At 37.6% G+C, this 22,444-nt stretch overlaps 1 long non-coding RNA gene across 1 annotated transcript; it reads right to left on the bottom strand.

Moving 5' to 3' along the window:
* Nucleotides 1-3,564: 3,564 nt before the first annotated feature.
* Nucleotides 3,565-13,708, bottom strand: LOC124277711. The gene is made up of 2 exons (XR_006898898.1): nucleotides 13,569-13,708; nucleotides 3,565-5,068 (listed from the first exon to the last, which is right to left on the bottom strand). It is a non-coding gene; the product is annotated as an uncharacterized LOC124277711 (long non-coding RNA).
* Between the last annotated feature and the right edge of the window lie 8,736 nt (nucleotides 13,709-22,444).

The following is a 22,444-nucleotide window of genomic DNA, read 5'->3' as shown; positions in this document are numbered from 1 at the left end:
CATTACAACACTTTACAGTCAAAATGTGAATACATTACAAACACTTTCATAGTCAATATGCGAACACATTACAACACTTTCATAGTCAAAATGTGAACACATTACAACACTTTACAGTCAAAATGTGAATACATTACAAACACTTCCATAGTCAAAATGTGAACACATTACAAAGACTTTCATAGTCAATATGTGAATACATTACAACACTTCCATTGTCAATATGTTAATACATTGCAAACACTTTCACGGTCAAAATGTGAATACATTACAAACCCTTTCACAGTCAAAATGTGAACACATTACAACACTTCCACAGTCAAAATGTGAATACATTACAAACACTTTCATAGTCAATATGCGAACACATTACAACACTTTCATAGTCAAAATGTGAACACATTACAACACTTTACAGTCAAAATGTGAATACATTACAAACACTTTCATAGTCAATATGCGAACACATTACAACACTTTCATAGTCAAAATGTGAACACATTACAACACTTTACAGTCAAAATGTGAATACATTACAAACACTTCCATAGTCAAAATGTGAACACATTACAAAGACTTTCATAGTCAATATGTGAATACATTACAACACTTCCATTGTCAATATGTTAATACATTGCAAACACTTTCACGGTCAAAATGTGAATACATTACAAACCCTTTCACAGTCAAAATGTGAATACATTACAACACTTCCACAGTCAAAATGTGAATACATTACAAACACTTTCATAGTCAATATGCGAACACATTACAACACTTTCATAGTCAAAATGTGAACACATTACAACACTTTACATTCAAAATGTGAATACATTACAAACACTTCCATAGTCAAAATGTGAACACATTACAAAGACTTTCATAGTCAATATGTGAATACATTACAACACTTCCATTGTCAATATGTTAATACATTATAACACTTTCACAGTCAAAATGTGAACACATTACAAACACTTCCACAGTTAAAATATGAACACATTACAAACACTTCCACAGTCAAAATGGGAACACATTACAACACTTTCACAGTCAATATGTGAATACATTACAAACACTTCCATAGTCAAAATGTAAATACATTACAAACAGTTTCACAGTCAAAATGTGAACACATTACAAACACTTCCACAGTCAAAATGTGAACACATTACAACACTTTCACAGTCAAAATGTGAATACATTACAACACTTTCACAGTCAAAATGTGAACACATTACAAACACTACCACGTTCAAAATGTGAATACATTGCAAACACTTCCATAGTCAAAATGTGAATACATTACAAACACTTCCACGTTCAAAATGTGAATACATTACAAACACTTCCATAGTCAAAATGTGAATACATTACAAACACTTCCACGTTCTACAAACAGTCAAAACGTGAATACATTACAAACACGTCCACGGTCAAAATGTGAACACATTACAAACACGTCCATAGTCAAAATGTGAACACATTACTACACCTTTCACAGTCAAAATGTGAACACATTACAAACACTTTCATAGTCAAAATGTGAACACATTACAACACTTTCATGGTCAAAATGTGAACACATTACAACACTTTACACAGTCAAAATGTGAATACATTACAAACATTACAAACACATTTCAGTCAAAATGTGAACACATTACAACACTTTACACAGTCAAAATATGAACACATTACAAACACTTCCACGGTCAAAATGTGAACACATTACAACACTTTCATGGTCAAAATGTGAACACATTACAACACTTTACACAGTCAAAATGTGAATACATTAGAGACACTTCCAGGGTCAAAATGTGAACACATTACAACACTTTACACAGTCAAAATATGAACACATTACAAACACTTTCACAGTCAAAATGTTAACACATTACAACACTTTCATAGTCAATATGTGAATACATTACAACACTTCCATTGTCAATATGTTAATACATTACAAACACTTCCATAGTCAAAATGTTAATACATTACAAACACTTCCACGTTCAAAACGTGAATACATTACAAACACTTCCACGGTCAAAATGTGAACACATTAGAAACACGTCCATAGTCAAAATGTGAACACATTACTACACCTTACACAGTCAAAATGTGAATACATTACAAACACTTTCAGTCAAAATGTGAACACATTACAACACTTTCACAGTCAAAATGTGAACACATTACAAACACTTTCATTGTCAAAATGTGAACACATTACAACAGTTTCATGGTCAAAATGTGAACACATTACAACACTTTACACAGTCAAAATGTGAATACATTACAAACACTTTCAGTCAAAATGTGAACACATTACAACACTTTACACAGTCAAAATATGAACACATTACAAACACTTCCACGGTCAAAATGCGAACACATTACAACACTTTCATGGTCAAAATGTGAACACATTACAACACTTTACACAGTCAAAATGTGAATACATTACAAACACTTTCAGTCAAAATGTGAACACATTACAACACTTTACACAGTCAAAATATGAACACATTACAAACACTTTCACAGTCAAAATGTTCACACATTACAACACTTTCATAGTCAATATGTGAATACATTACAACACTTCTATTGTCAATATGTTAATACATTACAAACACTTTCACAGTCAAAATGTGAACACATTACAACACTTTACACAGTCAAAATGTGAAAAATTGCAAACACTTCCATAGTCAAAATGTGAAGACATTACTACACTTTCATAGTCAATATGTGAATACATTACAACACTTCCATTGTCAATATGTTAATACATTACAAACACTTTACACAGCCAAAATGTGAACACATTACAAACACTTCCACAGTCAAAATGGGAACACATTACAACACTTTCACGTTCAAAATGTGAATACATTACAAACAGTTCCACAGTCAAAATGTTAATACATTACAAACAGTTTCACAGTCAAAATGTGAACACATTACAAACACTTCCACAGTCAAAATGTTAACACATTACAACACTTTCACAGTCAAAATGTTAATACATTACAACTCTTTCACAGTCAAAATGTGAACACATTACAAACACTACCACAGTCAAAATGTGAATACATTACAAACACTTCCATAGTCAAAATGTTAATACATTACAAACACTTCGACGTTCAAAACGTGAATACATTACAAACACTTCCACGGTCAAAATGTGAACACATTACAAACACGTCCATAGTCAAAATGTGAATACATTGCAAACACTTCCATAGTCAAAATGTGAACACATTACAAACACTTCCACAGTCAAAATGTGAATACATTACCAACACTTCCATAGTCAAAATGTTAATACATTACAAACACTTCCACGTTCATAACGTGAATACATTACAAACAATTCCACGGTCAAAATGTGAACACATTACAAACACTTCCATAATCAAAATGTTAATACATTACAACACTTTCACAGTCAATATGTGAACGCATTACAACACTTTCACAGTCAAAATGTGAACACATTACAAGCACTTCCAGGGTCAAAATGTGAATATATTTCAAACTCTTCCAGGGTCAAAATGTGAATACATTAGAGACACTTCCAGGGTCAAAATGTGAATACATGAGATACACTTCCACGGTCAAAATGTTAATACATTACAAATATTTTCACAGTCAAAATGTGAACACATTACAACACTTTCACGGTCAAAATGAGAACACATTACAAACACTTCCACAGTAAAAATGAGAACACATTATGAACATTCCCACGGTCATATTGTGCAGACATTACCATATTGAATGAAGTTCTGAATCTCTTTTTCGACTTATATTGAATTATTTGTTTCTTGTTTCTAACAAAAGTCTTAAGAGTTAGTCTATCAAAATCCCTACATTCTGTATATAATACAGTATTTCTTCAGCTCGACGTGATGCCTACATTGCAAACATGTGTCCAAGTAACAGCCATCTTAGTCCTCACATTACGCCAGGATCAATATGAACGTTTCGACGTCCCAGTGCCGGTCTCTGTGTGTAACAAGCGGCCCTTGAGCCCAGTCTTCTAGATTGTGTCAGGTATAACAAATTGTCAGGAATAGCTTACTACAATCATAAAAGAAAATAATTACAAAGCCGCACATTTTCAATGGAATCATTCATGACTATTCTTTAAGCGCCGCATCTACTGACCATTCAGTGGTAGCGGTCAACGAGGCCAATTTATTTCCTTTTACCCAGTGGTCGGTCTGACCACTCACTGTACAACTGGCAATAAAACTGGACTGGCCAGTCACGGACTATAAAGGGGCAATCGGGCAGAAACACCCAGACCAGGAGTAAATGAACACATTTGTCATTATGTTGTCTTTACACTGAGGTATTAGCCAACAGCCAAACATACAAAGCGAGCAGACACCTAGAAACAAACAACAACGGCTAGGCGGCGAGGCGTGTTCGATTAGGGTATCTAGGCACCCCATGAAGCGAAGATTGTTATTAAGGCGGCTGCTGAGTTTATGGGTCAGGGCACAGCGAAAGTGTCCAAATTCGCTCCCAGTGCTGATTAAGGGCGATTTGATTACGGTGGTCACTGTCGGGACGAGGGGGGATATGTTTATTGCAGTACAGGAACTGTGTCTTTTATCTCTGGTATTGACACACGTGGTGTTACTGACCAATCATTCTCATATTAGCAGTCGTGTTTATATCACTCAATAAACTTTGGTTAAAAGGCTGCCATGTCCCTACTTGAATTGTGGTATACGGTCCCGAAGTGTTTGCTGTTAGTTTATTGTTCATTTGAAGAAAGAGATGTCAATTTCAAAACTGAAATCTATAGGTGTCGATTTCCTGTCACCACAGTTGTTGATTATGTTCCGTGGGTTTTGCCAGTTATATAAGCTTCCTGTTGAACGATATATGGGCATTGCATTGCACATATCCTAATGCGCTCACACACTAACGATGTCCTAGCAAAACACCATTCTCCTCACACAGCAATTGTACATTTCTCCAAGTTGGTATATCTCTGAAGACAGATATCGCTCTGTGTGGACTGTTTCGTGTGGAGTCACTGCGGTGAAGAAGAACACTTTACATGATTAACAAACTGCTAAGGAAGAGAAAATGCACTAATTTCATTAAATATTTAAAATAATTCACATCAAACTTAGTAAAAAATTAAAACATTTCTTTTGGAATAATCATATCCGAGAATAGCGAACATTTAAAAAGACATTATTTGCATATTAGACAAGTGAGAAATTCAATTTAGTCTTTAAATTAAATACTCTAAACACAAGTGACATCCCGTGAAGCTGTTATGCAGACCGTGTTTCTGTGAGCACGTGCTAATGAGCAGGTAGAGAGGACAGCGATTCCCGATCGTTATCCAGGTATATAGCACCGACAGAAACATATAGTTAAAAGTGACAATTTGTGTTAAATATTCATGAAGCTCGGCCATTGTGGCTTGTCTTGAGTTTCTGTTCAATAACCGTCGTATTCATATCAACGTACATTTATAACTACATATGCACTTGCGATCCCCACAGCTTGTGAATTATTAAACCAATAAACATCTAAAGAGCTGCACGCTGATGAGGCTCGGGCTTTGTCTCCATACAGCATCTTCTGTTATGAATGTTTGCAACATGTGTTGATTTTATGTATGAACATTATTAACTGTTTAATAAAGTAGTGAGACAAAGTCCAGTGCCAGGGTATTGTATAGAGCGTAATGAGTTAATGCTCAATTTTATGTAGTCTGTGTTTACAAATATTTTTCTAAAAAATAGGAACAAATTGGGAATGATAAAACTGAGATTATAAATGCAAGAGTACAAGCGAGTAAGTTTCATTATATTAATTAGAACACACACACCTCTCTCTCTCTGTCTCTGTCTCTGTCTCTCTCTTCTCTCTCTCTCTCTCTCTCTCTCTCTCTCATACCTGACACACACACAATCACGGTTACTGACTGTAATAAAATGATTTTTATCATATTTATGTATTTTTCTGCTATATCGATGCATGGTATACATTCTAGTTTAACTTGAATCTGAGGCAAATTTACTTTAGCAGTTTACATCTTAAATTAAACAGCTACTTATTTAAGTCATTTTAATAGCTTTTCAAATGTCTTTAAACATTGAAATACTTGTAAAACTATTTGCGAATTGCTCTTTATAATGCGGATATATGGTTCCTTCGACAGTAATTCTAACCTGCATGTTATCAATAAATCTAGTGTAATGGCTCCTTAAGAATCTCGAGGTGTAAACATCCTCATCAATATTTAGAATTATTGCAATTCCGATGGTTGTGACAAATTTGAAACATCAGGAGAGGTGTTCCGAGAAATATGTAAAGTTATTTCGATAGGTTCTAATAAATTATTAATCATTCTATGGATATTATCATTACTTATATGAATATTGAATGTTTCAATGTTTGCTTTTAAAAATCGTGAAATTAACCTAAAAAGACGTATGTCTGTTCCACGCTGAGTTTTGCATTTTTCAGTGTAATAATAAACAGGAAGCTATTACTATATGGAAGCGAGTTACCAACAGTAGAATATATCTCGTCGATTGCATGCTCATTAATACATATTTAACCATTTATAACTGATTATTATTATATCATTTATCAACAGCTTTGTATCACATTCACTGACATCAGACTTAACATTTGAATGTAAAGCCGATTAATTCATTTTAATTTTTAGTGTTTTAAAATTGCAGCAGCGCGCGCGTGGGTGCGTGTGTGTGTTTATACTCGACAGCAACCTAAGTTCTCCATTTGGCAAGCACACCCGTCAAAGAGGTTCCATACAGATTTCGGTTTACAGTGCAAGTTCTGTTAACGTTACTTCCTGAATTATTCGCGGTAATTTGATTTGAGTAAGTAAATCTGTTAACATATTCATTTTACAATCTTATCTCATTCTGTTGAGGAATGAAGAAAATGATGATAAGCTCTCGCTGTAACAGTTATCAGTCGCAGATGCCATAAGCACCTGAGTGTCATATTGTCAACGATGTCGATTTCAACTGCCACCTTATATGATGTGTATCACTACATCGACAACTATCTTTGTATATTGCTAGATCAGCTCTGGAAAGTATTTCAAGATTTAAAAAGACTTTATGAATATTCAGTATAATAGCATTGTTGGTACACTGGGTGACTTTGAAATATCAGGGGTGGTATTTGAAATATACATCGCTCCGTCGGTTTTGAAATTGACAAGCCATCGAGGGAGGTCGGATTGAAATTGGATATGGTGACTTATGAATTTATGAGGGAAATCGACTTTATGTCACATTTATCTAGATTAATCATGTTTTTATGTTATCAATAAGAAATGAAGTAAATGAAAAGAAATTCCCTATTTCCACCTCTAACAATGAATAATACTACAAATAAATCGCAATAATTAGATTGTCACAGTGATATCTGTTTTTATTCTTATTCTCTTGGCGAAACCTGTTTGACTTCTTCTGGTTACGTGTTTGCTGCGGGAGGCTGTGGTTGCTCATGGTGCCACTGTTGTCGCTGTTGGTAAAATATTGTTTGCTAATTCCAGGAAATCGACCGTAGAAAGAAAACTATTGCCGAATCATAAATCGAACTCATTTTCAACTCCATGTAATACAAGAAGCATGGCAGCAGCACGTTTGTCAGTATGTTCAGGCTAGGTAGTCACACTGGTCAGGAAACAACAGTATTATACCACCGCCAAATCTATTTCACAGTGCTGGCAACAAGAGGCAGCATCGAGCCTGTTCTAATTTTCAAAATTTACGATGTCAATCTTTTGTTGTAATTTACAAAGTTTGCCGGCGATAATGACATCAATTGTCCGGGGGAGGAAGATGTTGATACAGGTTCTCGTGTCGTTAGCAGAAATTGACATGATTTCTCTACTTTTCCTCCTTCGCATCACCCACCCTGTCATGTTTAGGCGGCGGAACGGATAGCGCGATTTATGCAAATATCCAGGCGATCATGAGCGCTTCTGAGATGGACGTCGCTAACTACTTCTCGCCTGTGTTTACATACGTCGTTTCGAGCTGTCCCTCATTCGATTGGTAGTAAAGAGCAAATCCTAAGTTTGGCAAATCTGGCGTAATCATATTGATTGGGTGGGCATTGTTGCGTAACTATTTCATTTCTTGAGCGGTACTCTGAGCTTTTACCCCATTAAACCTGTCAATATAGATAAGCGCTACCTCGACACTATATTGTCTTCCGTCTAATCAGGTGATGACAAGTCATTAACATCCAACTCTCTCCCGGACCTTCAACATTCATTTACACCCTCTGCCGTAGAAACAGTATTCCAGCAATATACTAATGACATGGGCTTGGAGCCAAGTATACAGGCCTTCTCCGTGTGGTGCTTACTGCACGTGTTGTTATCTGATGAGGCACATCAACGATGTACTGATCATGCATTTATGTACGAATATTCAAGTAGACTGAATCAAATACAGTTCAGCCCATGATATGGGGTAAAGAGACGTCAACATATTCTGCACCGATAGCAAATATGTGAGTGAATTTAGTTTTACGCCGTACCCAGCAATATTCCAGCTATATGGAGGCGGTCTGTAAATAATCGAGTCTGGACCAGACAATCCAGTGATTAACAGCATGAACATCGACCTACGCAATTGGGATACGGTGACATGTGTCACTGGTGGAAGTCATGATCACGGGTATATCAGACGTTACCACACTGGTGGAAGTCATGCTCACGGGTATATCAGACCTTACCACACTAGTGGAAGTCATGATCACGGGTATGTGAGACGTTACCACGTTTGTGAAAGTCATGATCACGGGTATATCAGACGTTACCACGTTTGTGGAAGTCATGATCACGGGTATATCAGACCTTACCACACTAGTGGAAGTCATGATTACGGGTATATGAGACGTTACCACGTTTGTGAAAGTCATGATCACGGGTATATCAGACCTTACCACACTGGTGGAAGTCATGATCACGGGTATATCAGACCTTACCACACTGGTGGAAGTCATGATCACGGGTATATGAGACCTTACCACGTTTGTGAAAGTCATGATCACGGGTATATGAGACGTTACCATGTTGGCGGAAGTCATGATCACGGGTATATCAGACCTTACCACACTAGTGGAAGTCATGATCACGGGTATATCAGACGTTACCACACTGGTGGAAGTCATGATCACGGGTATATCAGACCTTACCACACTAGTGGAAGTCATGATCACGGGTATATCAGACCTTACCACGTTTGTGAAAGCCATGATCACGGAGATATCAGACGTCATGACTTCCGCCAACATGGTAACGTCTCATATACCCGTGATCATGACTTCCACCAACGTGGTAACGTCTCATATACCCGTGATCATGACTTCCACCAAGGTGGTAACGTCTCATATACCCGTGATCATGACTTCCACCAACGTGGTAACGTCTCATATACCCGTGATCATGACTTCCACCAACGTGGTAACGTCTCATATACCCGTGATCATGACTTCCACCAACGTGGTAACGTCTCATATACCCGTGATCATGACTTCCACCAGTGTGGTCAACGTCTGATATACCCGTAATCATGACTTCCACCAACGTGGTAACGTCTGATATACCCGTGATCATGACTTCCACCAGTGTGGTAACGTCTGATATACCCAAACAGTACTCCCACTGTTTTATCATGATAAAGTTGTGCACCTACTTGTAGGTATCCCGGAACAACCAAACCGTCACATCACAGTGTTCACCCATGTTTAGCGGTGTGTAAAACCCCAACAACCAGGAAATGCGTATTAGATGGTGATGTAATTGATACGGACATGATATATGTTTCGACGACTGTTGTCAGTAACGTTTTGATAGTTTAGCACTTTGGGGAGAAATATATTGAGTGCATACTTTCTGTTGACCTGTAGTATCTTTCAAAATAATTATATTACATTGTGTCAGATGGTTATTTAAAATGAAACGCTTATGATAAGTTCGTTGTTAAGTTGGGATACAATATTACTTTCTGTAGCCGTACTTGTAGTGGGCACATCGGGAAAGTTCCCACTCTGAACACGTGGTTGAAATATTTATTTCCTTGTAAGAAAACATACATATCACGATGTTCTAGCGAGATTGCTGCACGTGTGTGTGCTAACTAAATGTCAGTCATTAGTAGTGGATAGCACCATGGCGTGTATGCTGGCAGCAAACGGGAGAACCCATGTATAAAACATGAAACTTACAATTGGATACTGAAGAAATATATATTTTTAACAAATGTTCGTGATAATGAAGTGATACGGTGGATCAAAAAGAAGAATTCTACCATGTTATCGTAAGGAATTATGCATTTAAAAATACGGCACATACGTGTAGCTGCTAGTGTAGGTTCCTGTATACTGACTGTGTTGACATGAGTCGAGGGACTACTGTCAGCGGCAGTGCCAGTACATAGTCGGAGAGGCTGCAGATGTATCCCCACTACGTTTACGCTGCAGAAGGGGCGGTGGGGTAGCCTAGTGGTTAAAGCGTTGGCTCGTCACGCCGAAGACCCGGGTTCGAATCCCCACATGGGCACAATGTGTGAAGCCCATTTCTGGTGTCCCCCGCCGTGATGTTGCTGGAATATTGCTAAAAGCGGCGTAAAACCAAACTCAGTCAGTCAGTCAGTGTACGCTGCAGATGTATCCCCACTACGTTTACGCTGCAGATGTATCCCCACTACGTTTACGCTGCCATGCCCGTCAGTCATAATTCACGTATGAATATGGTCCATTTTTTGTTTTGATACATTTTCATTTAAACTTAAAATTATTGAACATTTGTTAAATGGTTGCAATTTCAAACATATGCTGCATAGACTTCCTTGACAGACATAGAAGCAGCACCAGCATCAGGAAGTCGGGTTACGAACTGGGCCGAGGTGTGACGAGATGAAAAATGGCGGTATGACCGTCCGCTTGAGAAATCCAGCTTCAAAACACAAAATTTCGTCAAGCTGAAAATTCAGCACAATGTAACTCCACGACATATGGCGATTTTACGACGAGAAAAAATCATACCGATAACAGCATGATCAGAAGAGTCGACTGTAATTGTTCAAGGAACTTACGAAAGTTCAACGAGTAAACCTCAAAATAAATTGCATGCTAATACACCCGTTTCACGAGCAGCTTTGTGTGGGAACCGTGTAACCAAGAGTGCAGCAACCCATAACGCCCCTGTGAACGTACCCTTACGGGTGCTGGATTGTGTCCTTGCTGGGGGGGACGGGCTGGCTATAGCCCATCTCACCCCGTCCCCTGCTGATAACGTACTCTATTCTAAAACACCATGGTACTGATTAAACTTTGGAAGAAGAAAATCGACATAGATTTGGAAATTTATGACCTCCTCTATTTCCACATTATCTCATGGTTATCGAGAAAAACATTTTAGGCTGTGAAGAGGCAGTTCAAAAGAAGCGTAAACCTTCTTCTCTGGCTAATAATTTCAATTAACAATTTTGCCGAGTCATATTTAAGATGAAGTAGTTCCGAGCGGAGATAATGGGGTAACGTGGGATGACTCTTCTCACCTGGCGGCGACTTCAAAGACATCTGGTGATATTTACCTGTACTTTACCTGGTCGCTGCTCTTTGTTGTTTAAAAGGAGTAGACGATAAATATCGCTGGTTATTTTGTAATAAAAATAGTTAGTGGAAAGAATATTTGATATCAAAATATGCTATGACAATCCTACATCGCCCTTCTAGAATAACTGCCTGTGTTGTAGAAATCTATTTACGAAAGTGGCATGTTTATTTGTCTGCTGTTAAAACGCTTCATGGGTGTTGATACAAGTAGATGAAACGACCAAGTTGTTGGATGGACTTTGAAGCAGTACTTACGCTCTCTCAACTGTAGACATTGTTTATGAATATTGATATCGTAACTATAAAATAGGTTCGTACTGAGTGCAACCGCGCGAGTGGTTGACAGGAATATGGCATCTTCAAACATTGACAGTCACAGTCAATGAAGCGTGAAACTAAACATCATATCGATCGTTTTGTCAGATGTTCGAATATTTGTTCAGATTGAACTTAGCAAAACACAATGTAATGTAATGTAAATGTTGATTAAGATTTTGTAACGAACGGTGTTTATGATCATCCTGTATTTATTATCTTTACTAAATCAAATCAAACGTTTGGCAGTTTCAAGTAGAAAAACGCTAATATACTACTCTAGCTGATGAAATTCATTTTGTTACAGGTGAAATGTACAATGGATATTCACGTCATCTGTGACTTACTTTTTTATTACTTGTCGAGCGACATTTGTACTGATTACTACTCTTTTCATTATCAAAAATTATACATTTGTATAGAATCGTAGATGGTATTAAATATGAAATTAACAAGGTCATTTACATTTTGTGTCGGCCGTTCTGTCCGTCAAATCAGAAATCGAGGCACAGCACAACGCCTTAACGTCATACGCTTGGCTGGAAGCAGATTACAATAAAAAAATTTATTGACATAAACCTCTACCGTCTCGTTTTCATCTACTGACATCAATTGGCAAGCAGAGAAAAGACGTAACGTGGATGTGAATAATTAACTCAATCTGATAGACGATCGTTCATTGTTTCGGCACTGACACCCCACGCCGACACTCGGCACAGATGTTGGAGCATACACATTTTCTCAATTATTAAATTTCAATTTCTTGTCTCAGTGGTTGTAAAAGGAGGTAAGTTTCAGATCAGTAGTTTCCGTGACTTGTAATCTTCACGCCACCACCCCTCAAACCTCATAGGAAACACCTTGTTAATAGCTTATTCCTTAGTCATTCAATACCTTCATTGAGATACCGACAATCCACAATATCAGTATTGTTCATTTCCAATGATTATGATACAACTTGGAAGTTGTCCTCGGAAATTACAACTTTCAGTCTCGATACATAATGTATTTCAAAGTGACCTGAATCGAGACATGACAATGAACGAAAAGCGGAGAAATATCTGAAACGAGCACAAAAACAAAAGCACAAAGGGCATTGCAAAAAACAATATACCACTATGTATAAAAACATAAATTGCTATAGATATATGTTTGTTTTATTTCAGAGCCTATCTTTACTAAAACAACTCATAATTGTAATCCACAGGAAACATTTATAACATGTTTGCATGCATTATATATAACTATATATATATTGGTGGAGTTGGGAGTGGATTAACACTGGTTTCCATATCATGCAGCATGGGGGTGATTGCGAGTAAGGAGGTACATTGTTTGTACAACTTATTCCCGTTGTTTATATTGGGTGCAGATAGCTAGCTAGAGCGGGTGTCCCTGGTGTTGATGGAAATATATGCCACTGCCTCCGTGAGTGTTGACACCTCGAGAGGCGTGACATACCTACCATTGGTCTGTTCCACGGATACATACTATAGGCGTACGTGTAGTGACAGAAGCTGGGAAGGAATCTGCCAATATGATAGCTACTCATGCCGTCATGCGCTTAATTACTGCTTCACAATTTTTACTTTTTCGTATGCTGTAATTCACTTCAGATGAACTTCCTCGATTTACACCTTCTCGAGAGTGCAACCAGCCTCGACTTGGCGCTCGGGGCGTCGCGGTCCTCGACATGACACTTCTTGCTGCATACATGACAGTGTTGCCAAGTGTTTTGTGACGCTACCACATACACGACATGGCACATGGCAGCAATACAACACGAATCATTTTACAGTTGTGTCAAGACATCAAGTTACGTTGTTGAGGTCTAATTACTCTGTGGAGACATTTAAACTCGGAGTTGGAACTGGCATCTTCTGTTAAGCATTTCTTAACTCTGACTTTATGTCATATCTTAAACGTTAATTCTGTATTTCATGCACAATATACTGCACGTGCTGCACCCGTGTCTATGCATTTTGCACGATATGCAATGCATAACCAGTAGTTTTCATGCAGAACGAATTTCATGAGAGTAAGTCATTTGATATTGGGCATACTATTTTTTCTTAATAACCCACTATTCCTGTAGAAATTGTATATAAGCTAGAACATTGTTATATAATAGTTCTCTGGCTCAACTCCGCCCAACATATGTCAGCGTATTATCACAGCGATATTGTATTGTTATTTTATTTTTATTCTTTTTCATCTTCTATTTCATAGCATAGTTATAGGTCGGAGAACAGAAAAACGTCCACCAAAGACAAATTGAAGTATGGGTAGTATACCTAATTCCTTCAGACCTAAGTCCATGTTGTGGAAATATCAGGTTCACCTTATATGTTTGATCTCGCTGGTTGCATTTTTCTTGTTTGAGTCTATATTCAGCAATGTTCCAATGGTATGACGGTTGTCTGTAACAGTCGAGTCTGGGCCAATGCATGTCATGACGGACATCTATCTAGGAAAAGTAGTACGATCACATCCGTCAACCAAATCAGCAAGTCTGACTACCCGATCCCGAACACAAGCATGGGCTGCTTTAAAAACTTTCGTTTTAAGGACTTCTTGCAGGAACCACAGCCTCGAACATAGGTTGGGAATCCTCTCTACGTCCCATCTTCCAGTCATTCCAAAGGTTGCCCAAAGGGACCTAGGTCTACAAGCTTCGAAATATCTTTACAAACATATAAGTGGGTACTCCAAGTTAATTGTCAAAATGTGTACTATGCAACTATCTGAATATACTTTTATTGAATTAAATGTACATGTATAGACATAACAGGAAAGTAACGTCGTTTATTTGCTAAAACCACTTTCACAACATGTCTGTGTAAGCATTTAATATCAAATACACACTAAGACAAAACCGTGTGTGCGCGTTTGTGTATTTGTGTGTCTATCTATACCTATTCAAGTATTCACTTTTCACTTTAAACATTCACACATTCCACTAGTTTCAGTTTTGAGATATCATTCAGTTACGTGAATTTAAGTGAATTATATACGTCAAGCATGTTATCGACACATGCCTATTTCGGTGTCAATTTCTCCACTCAGTTTCTGGCATTGTTTCTTCATTACGAGTTGATAATGCTGCTGATTGATTCGCGAACACGATGAGTTTCATGACACAGACGTTTTGCCATGTGACAGGCCTTGCAAGGCTATCGACATGCTCGGTTTCACCACAATGACAGAGACGCCAGTAAAATTGCTACTTGGGACATCATTAGTGATGTAAAACGCGAACGAGACGGGACATAAACGCGCTCATACGCGGAGAGCAAGTCCACTGCTGTAAAAATACTATCAATATTTCATGACAATTAAAATGAAGACGAAACGTGAACCTAATAGCCTTTGTAGATGTAGTTATACCTCGCTCTAGAAGGTAACCCATTGTTGTGAAATCTACACTGCCGTGCAATTGACGATCTGGCTATTGACAACTGTTGTCATCTGGCTGGATTTCTCAGCATTAATGCCTTAGAATTGTAAGACGTTAAAACTTCAGGAAATAATATCATATCCTTGGAGTTATTTGCATTTGTTAACATAAAGAATGCAAAAAGATTTTTATGCATATAATTTAGAATCATTTTCGGTCATAAATCTTTGTATGTGACTGAGTTAGGTTTATCTATAATTGTAGATATCTGTGGTAATAACAGGGCAAATGTGTGTGAACGTAGATGGGGATAAACAGATTTGGGATGAGAAAAGCACATGTGTAATATCCTACTGAAGCTCAATAAGGACAGTATTTATGACACCAGAATCATCGGATTTTTCGGTGCATGTTCAAGTAATTGATCAACCGTACTTATAATCACTCCCCGCTATTGTCCGGTCACAAACTCTGACGTTACAAGACCATTAACTTGATAGTTGATGGCTTTAAACCAACAATTTCTTTCCCAATAAACAGAGTTAATTCCCTGACTATCAACTCCACCACACAACCTGTTCGTGTAATCTTTTATAATAAAAACCTTGAATAAAGTATGTTATATGCAATGCTTAAGACCAAAATCGGCTGGGATTTCAAATATGACAAGCATGTGACAATAAAAAGCACGCTTTTTTGTAATAGCAAAAGACTGAAAAGAAAAGAATATTTAAACATTGTGCTATATGTCAATATGTCTGTGATATTTTTGTCAAAATGAATTTCACAAAACATATTGCTTATAAATTAATTAAATTGACAACTCCAAGCCTTGCACGTGGCAAATTCATCTCAGAAGACATATTTACATTCACCCCATTTAACTCAGGCATGTCAATTTCGCCTATCCAAAAATATTTAAGATCTGAAAAGTTAGATTTTCAGTTCAATACAATGATTTAAACGTTGACAGTCTACAATAAAATAATCAATATTTAAAAAGCCTTGAGAAGGGGGGGAAATAACATAATTTGTATCGATCTTTCATGTCATTCGATAGCACAGCTCATTGTTTTCTATTTTCACAAATCATAAACAGTATAGATATGAAGCCTGCTCGCGGCCCTGGGCAACATGTCGCACAACTGTCACATCGGTAATTACATTTGTTATTTCAGGTTGTCAATAATATTCTTTTCAAAGATGCAATTTGCGCATACCTTCCGTGTACATTCTTTTTATCGTATTACATTTAAATCAGAAATATTTGTGTCACAGACATTTGTGGTAAACCTAAATTTTTTTATATACCCCAGTTCTTCATTACACAGTCATCAATGTCTATTTCAATACGGCAGTTGTCAATACCGTATTTCACATTTCAATATGGTAATCTAGGAGTTAGCGAAGCAGGCTGATGCACCTGACAGGCCATACCTATCACATGTAAGCTCCATTAACAGCTACTATTCCTACATAAACATTTACGTTTTGCTTGGACGCTGAAATAGGAGAGCTCGGTTTTCTGTAAGTTTGGCTACAGCATTGCTCGAAGTGGCCAGCTCAAACAGGAATACAATGTTTTTGGGACAAAGGCAGTTTCAACATTAAATCTTGTGACAACTACCGTCCATCTTAAACCATACCGTTTTTTACAAGATGTCTCATCGATAAAAAAAATATGTGTAATTAATTAAGTGAGCACGATAAATGGAATTGTACTAATATGCGATTGCATTATTCCAAACTGATATGTTGATATCTTTTTCGGAGACCGAATTATGATACCATTTTAACTACGTGAAATTTCACAAATACCCGTATAGTGCCTACTGACCGACACCCTGTACACCTACAGAACACATTGATGGTGTAAGTGTACACGTACACACAAGTACACGGTATGTATATTTAGTAAAAAAACACTTGCATTACAAATTGCTTTTTCCTCTTTGATCTGTTCAGGTAGAGCGGAACTAATGAAATATGAAAATGAAAAGAACAAAGCGATATTGACCCCGTGTTTAGTACAAGCTATTATGAAAAGCGACCATTTGGATTTTTTTCTAAATCCTCGAAAATTCTGGATCTACGAGTTGCTTGAACTTATAGTCACAAGCCAGCTGAGCTAGTGTCTACACTTGAGAGTTGAAGAATTAGACGACATGGGGCGTCTCTCTATTACTCAATTTTGTTGAAGAAGGTTTAACATGGTTTCATCACCGCACCAACCGAAACACTGAATAATATAGTCATGTTGAAAACGTGTTGTTGACGTGTAAATCGGTGGATCCTGTCGGCCTACCTCAGTGGTATCAATGTTTCATGTAAACCTGGGCAGCGGAAGACATTTCAGTAAAATAGCTATATACCCGACATCACAAATGGCATGTACATTTCTGAAATAGATACCATTGAGTGATTGACACATGATGCTGATATACACACGACTGGATCGCACTTAGCATAATGTGCGTTATAAAGACGGCAGTTAACAACCGAGTAAAGAACCGTGTTATACGGGATACCTCTCTACAAATACCCAGCAAACTTCATTGGAATACGGTTTAGCGTGTTGCATTCATTTTTACACCTATTAAATGTTTTGTTTCAGGATAAAGAAATGTAATACTACAATAAACATTGAGGTCTAGGTGGATATGCTTTGTTAAGACTGGCTGTATCAGATCCTGTTTTGTCATGGTGGCCTGTTATCGGAGCATTTTTTCTCACAGAAAAAGAAACACGTATTTTTTAATATTACACTATATATTCTATATATGTATACATATTCTTGAACAGAGTGAAAACTACTTTTCAAAGGTGAGTGAAAAAACGTTAAACATATTTTGTCGTGTAAATATTAGTGATATCTCCTCTTTTACTTTCCTGTGGCTTAAATCTTCGGAATACATGTGTTTGCCCTGAATCGTGTAAATATTGTGACCGATGACTATAAGTTGTCATGTTATTGTGTTCTTCATACTATCTGTAAATTACCGAATAATATGCTGAAACATAAAGACTAAAAATATCATATGTTATAAGCTTAAATTGGGAATCGGATATGCGTTTGCTGTGGATGCATTTAGCATAACAGAGAGTTGCATGAACAGACAAGAGCGCGTCCACCAGATCAACTCGAGAAACACGAATTTGTCGTAGGGATTTTATATACGCTTCTATCACTAAAGCGCGACTCATACGTTGTTTTCTAAATCAGCAGAGGAGAACTGATAGTTTAAGCAGTGTTCCATACAGACTCATGCCGTTAGACATCCAGCCGAATGTGCAAATGTTTTCACTTCTTTTATTGAAGCACGCGAACGTTTGAGAAAGTGTTGATCAGTTACAGCCGAACCAGACAGGGGAAGAAAACCGAGTCGACCCTGAAAATGAGCAAATTACACGGTCGCCTTGTGTAGCTGATAATCAGATTAGATTATAAGATTAACTCATGGAATTGTTTTCCATAATATGTTGGTCGTGTTTATTGTTGATACTGATTGATACAAATCATTTCACAACTCCCGTCTCTATAGCTTATTACGTCTGACATTTTGTGGGTGGTGATTCTGGATGTGTTGATTGATACACATGCATGCATCAATACACACACTGCACAACGTTAGTCTTTACTGATACACATGCATGCATCAATATACACACTGCACAAAGTTAGTCTTTACTGATACACATGCATGCATCAATACACACACTGCACAACGTTAGTCTTTACTGATACACATGCATGCATCAATACACACACTGCACAACGTTAGTCTTTACTGATACACATGCATGCATCAATACACAAACTGCACAAAGTTAGTCTTTACTGATACACATGCATGCATCAATACACACACTGCACAACGTTATTCTTTACTGATACACATGCATGCATCAAAACACACACTGCACAACGTTAGTCTTTACTGATACACATGCATGCATCAATACACACACTGCACAACGTTAGTCTTTACTGATACACATGCATGCATCAAAACACACACTGCACAACGTTAGTCTTTACTGATACACATGCATGCATCAATACACACACTGCACAACGTTAGTCTTTACTGATACACATGCATGCATCAATACACACACTGCACAACGTTAGTCTTTACTGATACACATGCATACATCAATACACACACTGCACAACGTAAATCTTTACTGATACACATGCATGCATCAATACACACACTGCACAACGTTAGTCTTTACTGATACACATGCATGCATCAAAACACACACTGCAACAACGTTAGTCTTTACTGATACACATGCATGCATCAATACACACACTGCACAACGTTAGTCTTTACTGATACATGCATGCATCAATACACACACTGCACAACGTTAGTCTTTACTGATACACATGCATGCATCAATACACACACTGCACAACGTTAGTCTTTACTGATACACATGCATGCATCAATACACACACTGCACAACGTTAGTCTTTACTGATACACATGCATGCATCAATACACACACTGCACAACGTTAGTCTTTACTGATACACATGCATGCATCAATACATGCACTGCACAACGTTAGTCTTTACTGATGCACATGCATGCATCATCACACACACTGTACAACGTTATTACTGATGCATCATCAATACACACACTGCACAAAGTTAGTCTTTACTGATACACATGCATACATCAAAACACACAGTGCACAACGTATATCTTTACTGATACACATGCATGCATCAATACACAAACTGCACAACGTTAGTCTTTACTGATACACATGCATGCATCAAAACACACACTGCACAACGTTAGTCTTTACTGATACACATGCATGCATCAATACACACACTGCACAACGTTAGTCTTTACTGATACACATGCATGCATCAATACACACACTGCACAACGTTAGTCTTTACTGATACACATGCATGCATCAATACACACACTGCACAACGTTAGTCTTTACTGATACACATGCATGCATCAATACACACACTGCACAACGTTAGTCTTTACTGATACACATGCATGCATCAATACACAAACTGCACAACGTTAGTCTTTACTGATACACATGCATGCATCAATACACACACTGCACAACGTTAGTCTTTACTGATACACATGCATGCATCAATACACACACTGCACAACGTTAGTCTTTACTGATGCACATGCATGCATCAATACACACACTGCACAACGTTAGTCTACTGACTGCATACATCAATACACATGCATGCATCAATGCATCACACACTGCACAACGTTAGTCTTTACTGATACACATGCATGCATCAATACACACACTGCACAACGTTAGTCTTCACTGATACACATGCATGCATCAATACATACATTGCAAAACGTTAGTTGATACACATGCATGCATCATACATTGCACAACGTTAGTCTTCACATACACATGCATGCATCAATACACACACTGCACAACGTTAGTCTTCACTGATACACATGCATGCATCAATACACACCCTGCACAACGTTAATCTTTACTGATACACATGGATGCATCAATATATAAATTGCACAACGTTAGTCTTCACTGATACACATGCATGCATCAATACACACACTGCAAAACGTTAGTCTTCACTGGCACATATGAATACATCAATACACACACTGCACAACGTTAGTCTTTACTGATGCACATGCATGCATCAATATACACACTGCACAAAGTTAGTTTTTACTGATACACATGCATGCATCAATACACACACTACACACACATCAATACACACACTGCACAACGTTAGTCTTTACTGATACACATGCATGCATCAATACAACGTTAGTCTTTACTGACATGCATGCATCAATAACGTACTGCACAACGTTAGTCTTTACTGATACACATGCATGCATCAATACACACACTGCACAACGTTAGTCTTTACTGATACACATGCATGCATGCACAACGTTATACTGATACACATGCATGCATCAATATACAACAACGTTAGTCTTTACTGATACACATGCATACATCAATACACACACTGCACAACGTTAGTCTTTACTGATGATACACATGCATGCATCAATACACACACTGCACAACGTTAGTCTTTACTGATACACATGCATGCATCAATACACACACTGCACAACGTTAGTCTTTACTGATACTGCACAATAGTCTTTACTGACACATGCATGCATCAATACATACACTGCACAACGTTAGTCTTTACTGATACACATGCATGCATCAATACACACACTGCACAACGTTAGTCTTCACTGATACACATGCATGCATCAATACACACACTGCACAACGTTAGTCTTTACTGATACACATGCATGCATCAATACACACACTGCACAACGTTAGTCTTCACTGATACACATGCATGCATCAATACATACAATTGCACAACGTTAGTCTTCACTGATACACATGCATGCATCAATACACACACAGCACAACGTTAGTCTTCACTGATACACATGCATGCATCAATACACACACTGCACAACGTTAGTCTTCACTGATACACATGCATGCATCAATACACACACTGCACAACGTTAGTCTTTACTGATACACATGCATGCATCAATACACACACTGCACAACGTTAGTCTTCACTGATACACATGCATGCATCAATACACATGCATACATCAATATCATCACACTGCACAACGTTAGTCTTCACTGATACACATGCATGCATCAATACACACACTGCACAACGTTAGTCTTTCACTGATACACATGCATGCATCAATACACACACTGCACAACGTTAGTCTTTACTGATACACATGCATGCATCAATACACACACACTGCACAACGTTAGTCTTTACTGATACACATGCATACATCAATACACACTGCACAACGTTAGTCTTTACTGATACACATGCATGCATCAATACACACACTGCACAACGTTAGTCTTTACTGATACACATGCATGCATCAATACACACACTGCACAACGTTAGTCTTTACTGATACACATGCATGCATCAATACACACACACTGCACAACGTTAGTCTTTACTGATACACA

The sequence above is a fragment of the Haliotis rubra genome, unplaced genomic scaffold (genome assembly GCF_003918875.1).
Source record: "Haliotis rubra isolate DU_JTF1 unplaced genomic scaffold, ASM391887v1 Scf226, whole genome shotgun sequence".
Classification (NCBI taxonomy): Eukaryota; Metazoa; Mollusca; class Gastropoda; order Lepetellida; family Haliotidae; genus Haliotis; species Haliotis rubra.
Note: the sequence above shows the minus strand (reverse complement) of the source record. Positions and strands in the feature narration are given on the sequence as shown.